This window comes from Mesoplodon densirostris, chromosome 10 (genome assembly GCF_025265405.1).
Source record: "Mesoplodon densirostris isolate mMesDen1 chromosome 10, mMesDen1 primary haplotype, whole genome shotgun sequence".
In the NCBI taxonomy this organism is placed as follows: domain Eukaryota; kingdom Metazoa; phylum Chordata; class Mammalia; order Artiodactyla; family Ziphiidae; genus Mesoplodon; species Mesoplodon densirostris.
The window spans coordinates 2,073,437-2,087,613 of record NC_082670.1 but is presented as its reverse complement, the minus strand read 5'-3'; the positions used below and the strand labels follow the sequence as shown (position 1 = coordinate 2,087,613).

The 14,177-nt window shown below is 47.1% G+C and overlaps 1 protein-coding gene across 3 annotated transcripts in view; it reads left to right on the top strand.

Moving 5' to 3' along the window:
- GMDS (GDP-mannose 4,6-dehydratase) overlaps window positions 1-14,177 on the top strand; it is a 499,210-nt gene that overhangs the window by 243,651 nt on the left and 241,382 nt on the right. The window contains exon 9 of one of the 3 annotated variants that reach the window (XR_009533609.1): window positions 554-1,817. The exons of the other annotated variants lie outside the window; for them this stretch is intronic. The gene's annotated coding sequence lies outside the window, so the exon portion shown is untranslated. Of the gene's footprint in view, window positions 1-553; window positions 1,818-14,177 lie in introns of those variants that run through there. 3 annotated transcript variants of the gene reach the window in all.

Here is a 14,177-nt window from a genome sequence, read left to right as displayed (position 1 = left end):
TTCTTCTAAACTGTAAATACAATGAAGCATTTTATGATAGTCGCCCTTGGATATATTTTAAGAACATTCGTTAAAAATATGTAAGACCATACTTTCAGAAGTAATAAGAAAGTGGGAGAAAGGAGATGTTAACAAGAGAAGCTGAAACTTTCTTTTGTCTGACCTATATGGTCTTACCTTCTTAAAAATATGAGGCAATTTTGTAAAAATAAGTACATTATATTTTCAATAATACCATTTTGGTGTATAACCTTTTAGCTTCTGCATTTACTTAGAGCTACACAGAAGGCTCTGTAGGTATCCATCTTTATCCAAAGTCTTGTTCTTCCGTTTCGGGAACCAAATAGATCAAATTTCATTCTATCTTATTTTATATTTTTGCACTGGGGTACAAAAGAAGTTTGTTATTGGAACTCAGAAATAGATTTTGATAGTGTGAGAAACAGTATATCAAAATGTTAGTAATACTTATTTTTGGTTATGTTTATTTTCTTCTGTATACTTCGGTATTTTCCATATATTGAAATGAATATGTATAAACTTTTTCAATCAGGGAAAAAGATACATGACATTTTGAAAACAGGCCAGAAAAATTCAACACAAAGGCCTGAGACTGTTACGTAAACACACAAGTAACAAGACGACTGTCTGTGAGCCCAGTGGGTCTGCGGCAAGGACCATGCCGTCATCTCATCCCCAAATGCCCAGGGTACCACTGCTCCTGGGTGTTGCACAACCGTGGCACAAAGGGCCCACATTTGTATTTGTTTAACAGCAAAGTATTTCAGAAACACTGTGGCTCAAAGACCTCAAAAAGGTCTTCCCAAATGATGTCATTTTGAAGATTCCTTGCCGAGATGTGTCAGTACAGCAACCGCAGGAGCCAAGATATCCGGGAGAGTAAGACGTGAGGGTTGAGAGGTTCTGGCTTTTCAGCAAGAGTGTCACATGTTCCGATTTCACAAACACACATACAAAGTTAAGTCATTCTCGTTGGCGTTCAAAGCCTGATTTGTTCCATAATACAGGTGGGTTTTGCATATTAAGGATTCCCTTGGCTCCGACAGTAACCCATGTTGATGCTCTAAAAAGCATTTGCTCACTTATGGGTTCTGAAAGAAGTTGACATTTCATGATTTCTAAAAAAAGTGTCATCATTAACTAAGAATCCATATTTCGCTATCTCCATTTTAAGAAATATTACCATCCTTTGCATTTCTAAATATATTAAAATGAGGTTACTTCACAGACTTAGGAGTAAAAGTAGATGTGGCCAAAATTAAAATCAACAAGGCTAAGCATGAAAAATGAGAAGCATTGTTTGTTTAAAACACATCTGCATCCTGGCGCTTTAGAGTAGAGAAGCCTTGGCCAGCACAGATCAAACAAGTTATAATAGCATCTCATTTACATGTGCTTTAATTATGTAATCCCTCTCATTTATACGTAAACGCGCTGTATTTGTAAATCTTTAGATTAAGTGACTAATATGTTCTTATTTATGGATGAATTTTAATGATGAAGAGTAGAGAGCGTTTGCCAGACGGGGCGTAGGTGATCCCAGCTGGGTCAGTGAGCCTGAGTCTTAACAAGGTTTTATACATCAGTTTATCCATCTGTGAAAAGGACATAATAGTCGTCCTGTTAAAAATCAGCGTTAATGTGCTATACATCCCTGATGAGAATCTATCTCTTCCTTGTAAACATTTTTCCAACAATTTATAGAAAGCCATTTCCTGTTGCTGATTCAGATTCACTAACTTCTGTTCTTAGTCTTGTTTCCTAGATCAAAATGATTTAAAAATTATTTAAGTGGGTAAGAGGTATTTCAACTTGAAATGAAGAATATAAAAACTATATTAAATTATATGGTACTTTAGAATAAACAAGTCATGTGCAGTTACATCTTTTATATTATTTTATTGGAAACATTGTTAAAGATGCAGAATTGTTGCATGAATTTTACGGTGAACAGCCATATACCCACCACCCAGGTCCTGTAATTAACATCTGCAGTTATTGTTGTGTCTTGAGAAAAAAATGACTATTTAAAAATTGCTGTAGCGCTAATGGCTCGGGGCCATAAATACACAATTTACACAAACACAGGTTTTCAAAACTCTGCATTTCTTATGGGATAAGGTCAGTTGACAATTCACACTTTTAAAATACCTTCATCTTCTTAAATATTTCTGTGCCCCGACCGCAACCTATTCTCACGCTTGACTCCCGTCATGAACTGGTCGTGAACTCGGAGCATCGGCTCGTATTCATGAGAGCACGCAGCGCTGTGTGCCACGTCCGAGTGAGCTCAGGCAGCCAGTATTGCAGCAGCAGTGCACCAGCAGTGCACCGGCAGAGCCTGGAACATTGTTCCTTCAGCACCTCTGTGGACTATCCCCCATGGCCGTGGTTCTAGTTGCTACAAATGACCCTGCCCAAAGCCAACCCCTCCTGACAAAACAACGCTATATTGCATAAAGGTCAGCAGATTTCTTTACTATAAGACCACCTTCTCAGAACTTAGCATATGTGAACCTGCACTAGGCCTGCTGGGAGTAGTAGAGGGTTTTCCAAACACATCTTACCTTGCCCCGCTTCTAGTGAAAAGTGGACATTAACGTCTAGCAGTGCGGAGTTGGGAAATGGCGCCCTGAGCTTAAATAAAATGAACAGTAGCCGTTTGGCTAATGAGGTCCCACTGTGGTTGCACCTTGATAGAATTAGCCAGAAAAGATTGAGAGATAAGTTATTGTTAAGGGCTAGGCCACAGGAGTCTTCAAGCTTTTCCACCTTCAGGATGGTCCTTTGCTCTTGGGATGCACAGGTAATCAAGAGACCCGAGTCTGAGCTCTTTCCAGGACTCTGCAAAAAGCCATTTAAACATATCATGAGGCTCTACTGCGCACCGCTGACAGGACAGATGCTCCTGAAGAGAAACCTGGCCTAGAGGCAATCCGGGGACTTCCACATTATTAGGGGAGAAGTTTTGAGACTCATCTGAATTTTAATATATTCCTTTAATTTTTTTTCTTTTTGGTCAGGGAGCCCAGATTAGTAATGAAAAGCTACTTTCAGAAATAAAAATAAGAATAATTGCCAAATGTTAGGCACGTATTACATGCCAGAAACTTCATATCCATCGTCTTCTGTAATGTGCACAACCCTCCAGACAGGGTGAGTCCGTCCTCCTCTTACAGACGAGGGAGCTGAGGGGATGCGATTGCTCGAAGCCGAGGTGACCACGGAGGTGAAGGCCGCCTGGTCCCCAGCCCAGGCCTGATGCCCGAGCCACACCCCTGACTTAGGCTGAAGTGAGGGCAACAGTGGGATCCGGGAGACTTTCCATTTCCCAGAGAGACAGAAAGTTACCTTCTGTCCTTTTCTCTTTCTGCCACTTGTGGTCCCAGGGGAGGAGGAGTATCTGGCAGTTCAGAGCCGCTGAGCTGGCTGTCGGCTCTCCCTGCACCCCTCCCACTGGCTGGATGAGGCCCAGATGCTCAGGGTGTGTTTGGGGAAATGAGCTGGGAACCACCCACCCTCCCTGTTCCTTGGCCGCCAAGTGAGTTGACCTTCAGGACAGCTTTGGTCTCAGCAGGTGACAGAGACCTGGGCGGGGGCGGGGGTGGGGGTGGGGGGGGTGGGCAGGGAGCCTCTGGCGGGGACGGGGACCTGGTGACAGAGCTGGGGAGGTGACTGCTGTGTCCCAGTCCCCCTCTCCTTGTGCAGGCTGCTGCTGGCATTTTGCATCTGGTATTAATTCACACAGATCTGGAAGGAAAGGATGCATTTAAACTTCCTGAGATTTTATTTAAGGGGAAGCTTGCTTGTTGGGACATCTCTTCTTCACACTCAGGAGAGGAGTTTGATTTCCTGCTGGGTTTGCGTCTCTGAGAGTCAACGGTACCTGACCCCGTTCTCCAGTCAGACCGCACCCAGCAGACGTGCAGGAAGTCGTAGTTGCCGTATTTCCATGGCCAGGTCTTCACGGGTTGGGGGTGACCCCACAGGAGCGGCCATGCCCCACACACACCCTATAAACTGCAGGCCCTGTTTACTTCGTGGTGTTAACGAATGAAGCTTCTAGGATGGATATTCCTCAAGTTTTCATCCACAGATAAGTTAGAAACATGGAGGTGGGTACATTGTGGGATCGGATTTTCAGTGTGTTTTAAAAAGGTAGAATTGAGCATCTGACTTTAAATTAGAAAAGTGGTTCTTGGCAAAGGTGTGTGTGTGTGTCTGTGTGGAGAGAGGAAGAAGTGAGTGTAGGGTGGTGGGCTGCCCTCTCAGGAGATGCAGCGCCTGGTGTGTAGACGCCACTCACCTTTTCAGGGGCAGCAGTTAGCCGCAATGAGCAGCAGCCTGCCTCCCCCGTCACCCCCCTCCCCGATGCTGTGTCAGCACACCCTGCAGGCCACCAAGCAACCACTCGTACCCAAGCAAGTCACAGCTCAGTTCCTGAACATGACCGTGTAAGTGGTGGAACTCATTCACTCTTGTCTCAGGTGCCTGGCAGGGGTCCCTCGGCTGCCATCCCCTCCTCACTGGCTGGCCCTGTCCTTTCTCTGCCCCTCCGCCCTCCCTCCTGTCCCTGCTGGCGCCCGCTTCCTGTCTGCTTCCTCCCACAGTGAAAACTGGCTCTTTAATTGTAGTGACAAGACTCCTCATGTGATATGGATGTAACTGCCTCTCAGAAAGTATGACGTCACCTACGCTCAGTGATGATTTGCAGGAGCAGGCAATGCTCCGGGCTCTTGTTTGGAATAGATATTGTGCAGGAATGAAGTGTTTGACACCTTGACTTGCTAGTTAAATAGCTTCAAAATAGGATATTGACTTTGTTCCATGTTCTTGATGCCTTATTGTAAAGAATCTTCAAAAGCCACCATCTCTTGGGACCAAAGTTCCAAAGGGTTTTCCCACGTAGCCTTTCGAGTCGTTCTAGAGGCCGTGGTTGTATTCTGCCTGCAATCTCAATATGCCCGAGTGGATGAACCTGGGGGACTGTTGAGTGAAGATCCCCTCTCATTTTAGCAAAGAAGATCATGGATGGGGCTTCCACGAAACCCAAATAATTCACAAGTGAAGTTTTACAGAAGCAGAATTATCTGAAGGCAAAACTGAGAAACCATCTGTGAAACAGTCTGCGCTGTTGACTGAAGCCTCATTTGGAAATTATTAGTAAAGATCCTAAAGAAAGAGACGAAATTATTCTGCAGTCCCCCGCTATCTGTGAGTTATGTAAAATATTTGAGATCACTTTTGCTATATTTTCTCATATTCTAAAGAAAATGGTCGAGCTTAAATCATTGTTCATTACTTCCTGCAGAATCTAAGATCTGAAATCTCGGAGAATAAAATCACTCCTCCACAAACACAGGAAGGGATGTGGCTGGTTATCTTGTGTCTGTCCCTCTCAGCTGCTTGAAGGCACGACTGGATTTTGTTCTTCTTTTAATTGTGCCTCACAACCTGCCTGGTACAGAACAGATGCTGCATAAATACTTGAAATGAATGGAATCTCCCTATCTGATCAGCTCTTTATAAAATTTATAAAAACGAATTTATAGAAAATATGAGATGTTTTACTCCCCTTACTATTAACATATTGTTTCCTATACTTAGCATAAGACATTTTCCACTCATGAGCAAATGTGAATATGCTCTTACCACATTTAGGTTTCAGTTATGTTGGATTTACTTGATTCCAGCAAAATGTGTTTAAGCAGTTTTCTCTCTTGTTGCATGCTGCCGTGAAGGAACACTGAGCAGTGCTTATACGTTCTCATTCTGTGGTAAGTTTCCCGATGATCTCTAGATTCTACTATTATTAGACTTTAGTCCTATTTTTATTTTTTTTTATTTTTATTCCTGTTTTTAAAAGAAGGATGTCTGAGCAGATGGAAAACAGAGAAAGAAAGAATGATACATTGGCTCTGATTGACAAGACGACATTTAGAAACCGCAGGAGTAGCTTTAGTTCACAAGGTCACGTGCCCTTTGTGTGACTGATAACGTTGACAGCTGCTCCTTCAGAAACCTCTGTATTTGTGAGACCCTCCCTGTGTTTCCTCTCAGGTTTCAAGAGTGTCATTTGATGCAGGATTCTTCTTGATAGAGCAAGATTTCCATCACAGATTCTGTTGTTTTGGAAACTTTCTCTCTCCATTCCTTCTCCTCTCCCGACCCCCAGACACACACACACACACACGCGCACACACACACACACACACACACTCTCTCACACACTCATCAGTAGCAGCTCACTTTCTAATGATCCATCTTTGTTTTTAAATACGTGTAAAAGTTGACTTAAAGATTCGTAGGCAGAGTGTTTTGATAGTAGCTGTGGGAGATCTCTGTGCAGGAAGGAGGTCCTGCGGGATCTTGATGTTCTCCAAGTGCCACGTCCTTTCCTGCCCACGTTCAGAGCACGGATGCAGGTGTCCGGTCTGCCCTCAGCTGCTGACTCACCTGTGGGTGGAGTGCGGCAGCGCTGCCGGGTGAGGGTTGCCTGGGCGGAGCCTGGGAGGCAGGTTGCATTCCTGGCAGGTCCACACAGTCCCCACGCTCCCCCTGGGCGTGGCAGTGGCACCTCCGTCCTGCTCACCTGCGCAGGGGCAGAGATCAGAATCCTGGGCTTCATGGTTTCATATGCTTTTTCTTATAGTGCCTCCTTTGGGTCAAGAATTACTTGCTGATTTTCACTGGATCTTAAATTTCAAGTTTGAAAGCAAAATACAAAGTGCTTTCACGGGACCTTTTTTTTTTTTTTTTAAAGCCCTGAAGGTTATCCTCTTGTGTTGGTGTAGTGCTTTATCATTTACATCTTTGGATTTGATTCTCCTGACAGATGTCAGACCACGGTTAGGAGAGCAGGAATTATTATTTGCATTTTTTACAGGAAAAAGGCTGGCTTTGAACGGAGGTGCCCTGGACTGCAGGCCTGGCCTTCGAATGGCAGGTTCCAGCCGGGCCCCTGACTGTGATCTGCACTGCGTTTCAGGGTTGGTTCTTGGTACCTTTAGTCCTTCTTGTGAGATGTGATGGCTATTGTTTTCACTGGCCTCCAGCGTTGACCCTCACCAGGAATTAGGGATAAACCAGCATTTGTGCCGCTGGCTTTAGGGCCTCCCCTGCCCTGTGAGATGGAGCCCAGGCCCGAGGAACTGGGTTAGGAAGAAGCTGCAACATCTGAGGAGCCAGAGTTAAAAGGCTATAGCTCCACGTTCTGAGCAGAGACTTCCGCTGCAGTTGAGTATTAGTTTAATAGTTGTACAATCATGTAATTTGGAGAAGGTATCAACTCTGTACAGGAAATACAGGTTTAACAGAAATCATCTCATTTGATCCTTATCTTCAAAAAACCCTGAAGTGAGAAGTTGGAAGAAAGGACTTAGGTGGCTTGAATACCACCGCCTGCTGTGAGCGGCGGCTGAAAGCCTCATTGTCGAGAACTGCCTGCCTGAGGCTCTGGGAAACCAAAGCATCAGTCAATGGCTGAGCCAAGTGAGTCACCTGCTAAAATGAGCCCTAACGAGGTCCCCGTGTGGGACCTCGGGAGGCTCGTGGGCTGAAAGAGGCTGCGGAGGCTTAGGTGACATTCCCGTGGGGTCTTTCCTGGCTTGCAGGGCGCTGGCCCTCCCCTCCTTCCCTCCCTCCTCCCCTGGGCCCCGCCCTTCCCCTTCTCTCAGGTGGGGGGATCTAAACCCCCGCCAAGAGCGTCTCTGATGGGTCACCAGCATCTGGAGTGGGAAGCTCTGGCTCTGCGCCCCAAGGCCTCTTGCAGCAGCGGGAGCCTCCAGGGTCCCGGCCGGCGCTTGACCGCGCTGGGCACGCGTGAACCGCCTTCTCCCGCCAAGAGGTGGCTGCCGGCCTCCCCTCCTTCCTGCAGTAGCTAAAGCCTCCTGATCTGATCGGGAAGGGCTGCCGTTTGCGGAAACCATGATAATCACGTGAGCTCGCGTTCAGCAGGTGAAAGGACGGTGTCTGCAGCTCATTTCCCATCTCCGTAGTGGGTTGGAGGAGCGGCCAGCCTGTGTGGGAATAACTGGGAAACCATAATCTCCAGGACGGCCCTTTATTTTTAACCTGCTCTATGTGTCAGTTGTTGTTGTTTTAAAGAAAAGACCTTTCTCTGAATCTGAAATGCCATTCATTCAAATATACGTTTAGCCTTTATTTCCAAGTTTAAGACCTTACTGAGTACTGAATGTATAAACTACTTAACACTTTTTACAAGCTTTCACAGCAGTATCGTGAGATAGATGCTATTATCCTTCTTCCTCCAAAATAAGACTTGGAGAGAGAATAGCTCAGTTTGTCTCTGACCAGCACCCGAGGGCTGAGAGCCTGCCTTGTGCCGGCGATTGGACTGGCTCCCACCTCGGCTCTGCTGCCGGCCGGCCGCCTCTGAAACACAGAGACAATCGTCCTTTTCCTTACGGCCAGCAGCAGCGTCTCCACTGCGGAGCCAAGGCTGGTGACCGGAGCGTGGCACGCGAGGTCCTGTCCCGCCTGAGGCTGCCGCGCCTGCTCCGTCGGGTCGGGGGCTTAACCTCACCTGGCCCCCGCAGGGGCCTTCCCTGGGCTGGCTGGGCCGCCTTCACACGCGCGCACGCATGCGCGCGCACGCACAATACGCATACGCGCGCACACATACCCGCGCACGCACGCGCACGCATGCGCACGCACGCACGCACGCGCACGCACGCACACGCACGCACACACCCTCCATGTTTGGCCTCCATGTTCACCCTTGCTTGCAGCCCGCGGAGCCTTCAGAGCACCTGAAGCCGGGGCACCGAGACGGGATGGACTCAGACCAGAGCAGCCCCGTTGGTCCTTCTAGTTTAAACAGAAGCAACTGATGCAGCCCCTTCCTCTGGCTGGTGAAGCCCTTCGTTCCTCAGAGACGTTCGCTGACTTGAAACAGTTCAGTCTCAACACGGCTCCAGGCCCCTGTGGTCTTTCCGCTGTGGCTTCCAGCGGATCACGTAGCCAACGAGAGTGCTGCGTGACGCCTTAGCCATCCACGCGGAGACGGTCACCCAGGTGCTTCCCTGTCACTTAGGAGCCACACTCAGCCGCAAGTGACGGGGGCCCGCGGAGGCTCCTCTCTCCTCACGGCCGGGAGTCCACGCTGCGGCCCTCGCGTCTCCTGTGACCCATGGCGGCAGCAGCACTGGGCACCCCTGTGGCCTGTGCCCTCGCTGGGAAGAACAGAAAGCCGTGGACCTCTGGTGAGTCCTGGCCTGTGGCCGCTCTGCTCTGCAAGGGAAGGGGCTCGTAGGGCCAGGTTTTCACTCCCAAAGACTCTCTGGTCGGAGATGGGAAGGGACGCTGCAGGGGGTACCTGCCCGCCCCACGTGGCGTCGCAGGGGGCCTGGCTCTGCAGTGGCCCCGGGCACGAGGCTCTCGGCCCGCCCGGCCCCTGACCCGCGTCCGGCGCGGTCTCACCCGCTCCCAGGACCCGTGTCCGGTGCCGCCCCACGTGGGCTTCGTGTGGTCGTGACAGTGGTGTAAAGTGGACAGCGAGTGGTCGGGGTGCAGAGCGTGTGTAGCTCCTTCAGCCTTGGCTTTACAGGCTCCCTGTTTTGTTTTATGGTAGCTCGTGGGCGCTCAGCCCTACACAGATAGCGTGCGGTTGGCTTCTCACCCTGTAGCACCGCCTGTGAAGAGCCGTCAGGCGACCGTGCGGATCTCGGTCTGCACCCCCTGTGTCGTTGGCCCTCTCTCGTGCTCCCTGCCACCCCGTGTTGGTGTCGGTGGGACACTATGCGGAGCCATGCTTGTCGTACTCACGTGAATCTCCTGTGAGCTCTCCGTCTTGCCGTACCTGCACTTGTGCTCGCCCGTCCCTGCTTTTCCGGTTTTTATAAAGAAACGGGGCGTCCCTCAGCGGAACCACCTGGCTAGGGCTCCTGCCCCTGAGCAGCCGCGTGCGCGCTGTAGCCAGCCGGCCCTGCGGTTTCTGAGCGCTGCTGCTACACTGGTGGCCTCAGAACTCAGCTGGGGCGATGGGAAAGTTGCACTAGAGGCTGCTTTCAAGTCTAAAGTTTCCAAGGTGAAAAAAGGCATATTATTGTCATTTTTGACATAGTAGTAGTATTTTTCTCTGCAACTGAAATACAGTCTTTTAAAAAGAATTACACCATTTTGTTCTTTGAGGAGGAAAACTTGCTTCTAAAATTTCTTGTACATAGTGGGCTACCAAGTTTGCATGCCAGCCACCTGAGGTGACTGTGAATGGAATCGACATGTTTACAGCAATACAAGTTTTCTTAAATTAGGGTCAGCTAACAATAGCTTTTTTTTCATTGAGATCTAGTTGGCATATAACGTGGCGTTAATTTCAGATGTACAGCATAAAGATTTGATGTTTGTTTATCCTGCAAAATGATCACCACGATAAGTCTAGGTAACACCTGTCACCTTGTATAGTTACAATTTTTTTTTCTTACGATGAGAACTTCTAAGCTCTACTCTTAGCAGCTTTCAAGTATGCAACACAGTGCTGTTAACTGTAGTCACCCTGCGGTGCGTCACATCCCCGGAACTGGACGGTTGTACCTTTTGACCCCCTTCACCCCCTCCGCTTGCCTTTTACTACCGCTCCTCCCCCACGCCGGCACCCACCAACCTGTGCTCTGTTTTGATGAGCTCCGTTTTCTGCTTGCTGTATTTCTTAGGTTTCTCACATATGAGTGAGGTCAGACAGTATTTGTCTTTCTTTGATTTATTCAGTTAGGATAATGCCCTCCAAGTCCATCCACGTCACTGCAAATGGAAAGATTTCCTTCCTTTTGTGGCTGAAAAATATTCCTTTTTTTGTTCATATCTGTATATGAGCTATAGTATATATATTAACCAGTTTTCAAAAAGGATCATATAGCAATAATAATCAAATTAACAATAAATAATAACAGTAAGTTTTATAACTGAAGGAGTCTCTCTACTCAGTTCCTATTTTTGTGTGACAGGAGAGAAGGTAAATCTGCTTCTAAAAGGTGATTTCTTTCAGTGCAGGCAGAGATCACCTGGCATTGAATATATTTCAACAGGTGAATGTGCATATGGAGGTGAAATTCTGTATTTTTTTGTTGTAACATTCCTATATTTTGAAAATGTTCCGACCAAATGTGCACTTACTTTTCATTTTCTGAAATGCTGCTTTTTAATATAACATCATTGTTTCTAGAAACAAATCAAAAGGTTTTGTTCATCCCTCCCTCTGCCCCCCTCCCACCCCCGCCAATATCACAGTGCAGCTGATACACAAGCTGTGGAGAGAGGAACACCTTCAGGACATCTTTTTCTCTTTCTTTGTAGGTATCATGTTTATTAATGGGTGAGCACTACTTTTCACAGATTTTACTACATAAGGTAAATTTAAAGTGCTTAGCATAATGCCCAGCACGTAGAAAGGACTCAACTTTTCGTTGCTTCTTTTTAGTGATTAGGAATGATAAACCCTGGAAGAATAGGACTATGAAATCTCTGATCCTTCTCCTCAGTTTAAACCATGTAGCCTCAGACTTAGGACTTTTTAGGAAGGGTTTGGAGACGTTCAAGGAAACTCAGCCCAGGGAGTTCGTTGTTTGTGGTGTTTGCCCCAGACCTCGCTGAGCCTGAATGCGGCCGCTTGAAGGGGCACACAGGTGGAGGGAATGCTCATTGTTAATTTCAAGAGGAGGAGAAAAGTTAAAAATTGAGGCCGATAAAAGTTAATGAGGAACATTTAAATCTTTTAATGGGTCACTTTATGTCGCAAGTCAGAGTGGCTACTGCTGATACTGTACACGTGCGACATCGTCCTTTCTCTGTGGTAACTCTGTTCCCTGGAAAATGAGCCAGTGCGACGGGGAAGGCGTGTCCCTCTCCTGACCATGGCTTGTTCTTCTGACGAGCTCCACGGTTTTGTTTTGTTTTTTAATGGCGGAAAGAACAGGCACAAGGAAATGAAAATATAAAGGTTTGGGTTTGGGTTTTTTTTTTGCCATTTTCCCTTATTTGACAGATGACTGAATAAAACAGTTAGCAGCAGGAGAGAGCATTTCTGTCTCTTTGTGCTTACAATTTTATTTGGGGATGGGACACATGCCCCAACCCCAGAGGGTACACTTACCATGCCAGTGTTCATTTGAGAAGAATTACTTGTCCACGGTCGGTGTTCGGGGTTGCAGACTCACTCCACATCCAGTGTTAATGGTCCAAAGACAGAGCAGCTGAACTTTCTGATGGGCCTTCCTTGGGAGACATTAGCATGTCCCTGGAGACGGCTTCCCAGCTCTGGTTAGTCAAATCTGTACGTAGGGAAAGCTTATGACGTTTAGAAACGTTAGTCTCGGATGGCCCGTCCATTACCCAGATCCAATATGTGATGTGCACTGCTGTTCTCTCTGTGTCAGACGTGAACTAGACCTTCACTGTACCCTCCTGCAGAGCCCAGGCTCTGGGAGCACATCGTGCACTGGACCACCTTGAAGGAGGCGCTTCTGTCCCTGGGATGGATAAATAAGGCAGAGCATCTTCACACAGGGATCAGTCACCACGACAGTCATAAATGTGGAACAGTTCTAGGTGCTGGTTCATGTAGTGAGCTTTTTTGTGGTAAAATTAATCAGTTGCCCTTTCTCCAGAGTTATCAAGCGATTTTCCTTAAAAACACAGTACCAATTTTTCCATAGCAATTTTTTTAAAGCTAAAACTCAATTATTCAGAGAAATATTCTATCCTATTTCCTAGAGGGCAGTAACCTCATGAGCTGTTTTATTAAACTAAAATAGGTGCGTGTGGACCTTATCTCTAACTGGAGCGTGAAGTCTTGTGGGTCTTTGCCTAGCGTTTTCTCGGCCTGTGTGGCCTGACTCAGAAGGGTCGTGTGCTGTCGAGAGCAGCCCCGCCACCCGGTCCTGCATCCCCAGCCGTGTGCTGCTGCTCTAACTATGGAGCCTGAAACACTCCCTCTGTCGCTCCAAGTCTTGCCTTTCTCATCTGCACAGTGAGGGGCTAGAGCCGTGTGCGCTGTAAGATTCAGAATCTGAGAGTCCGGTTCCAGCTTGAGAAGCACTTTTTCCATAAAAGTCTAATGACCATCTAGTATAAAATTCATATTGTTTTTAATGGTGCAGAGTATGCTTTGGTGTTTTGACATTGTGAAATCTCTAAATGAAACAAATAATTTACACAGCCCAATGTCATCTTTTTTCTTTTTCAATTTTCGTGAGTTAGTCTAGACTAATTTAAGCTAACATTTATTTCTTTTTCCATACCAGGATAGGAGATGATATAGAGCATGACTATCCAATAGAAATAATTGGATAATAATAATAATTCAAGGGGCTTCCCTGGTGGCGCAGTGGTTGAGAGTCCGCCTGCTGATGCAGGGGAAACGGGTTCGTGCCCCGGTCTGGGAAGATCCCACGTGCCGCGGAGCGGCTGGGCCCGTGAGCCATGGCCGCTGAGCCTGCGCTTCCGGAGCCTGTGCTCCGCAACGGGGGAGGCCACAACAGTGAGAGGCCCGCGTACCACAAAAAAAATAAAAAATAAAAATAATTCAAGCCACACATGCAAGCCATTTCATTTTATATAATTTAAAATTTTCTAGCAGCCACATTTAAGTAAAAAGAAACAGGTGAAGTTAATTTTAATAGTTTATCTAACCCATTATATCCAAAATACCATTTAAGTGTGTTAAAACTGCACAATGTTATCAAGACATTTTACACTCTTTATTTTCTTCTGTACTGAGTCTTCACAACCCGGTATATATTTTACACTTTACGGATTGGCCACATTCAGGTCATACCTTGAGCTAACGCCACCATAGTGAGTGCGGCACCGGGACTCTGTAGATTTGTGGGCTTAGAGTCTGCCTTCTCACGCAGAGCTTCATATTTTAAAACCAGCTCTTACGTGGGTGGAATCCTGAAGAAGGGCCTCCATGAGAAAAGAAAACCTGGATGCTCGTATAAGGCCGTCGTTTGGGATGAGCAGTTTGTACTTTTTCTCTGTAGGAATCGTGTGACTTGACAGTCGGTGGCCTGTCCTTGTCGCACTGAGGAGCAGATGGGGCCACGGCCAGGCTGTCCCTGCTGCAAGAGGGGGCAGGCGCAGGACTCTCTTCCCAGTCTTTTCCCAGCACCGGCAAGGCCACGAGTGCACGACTTCAA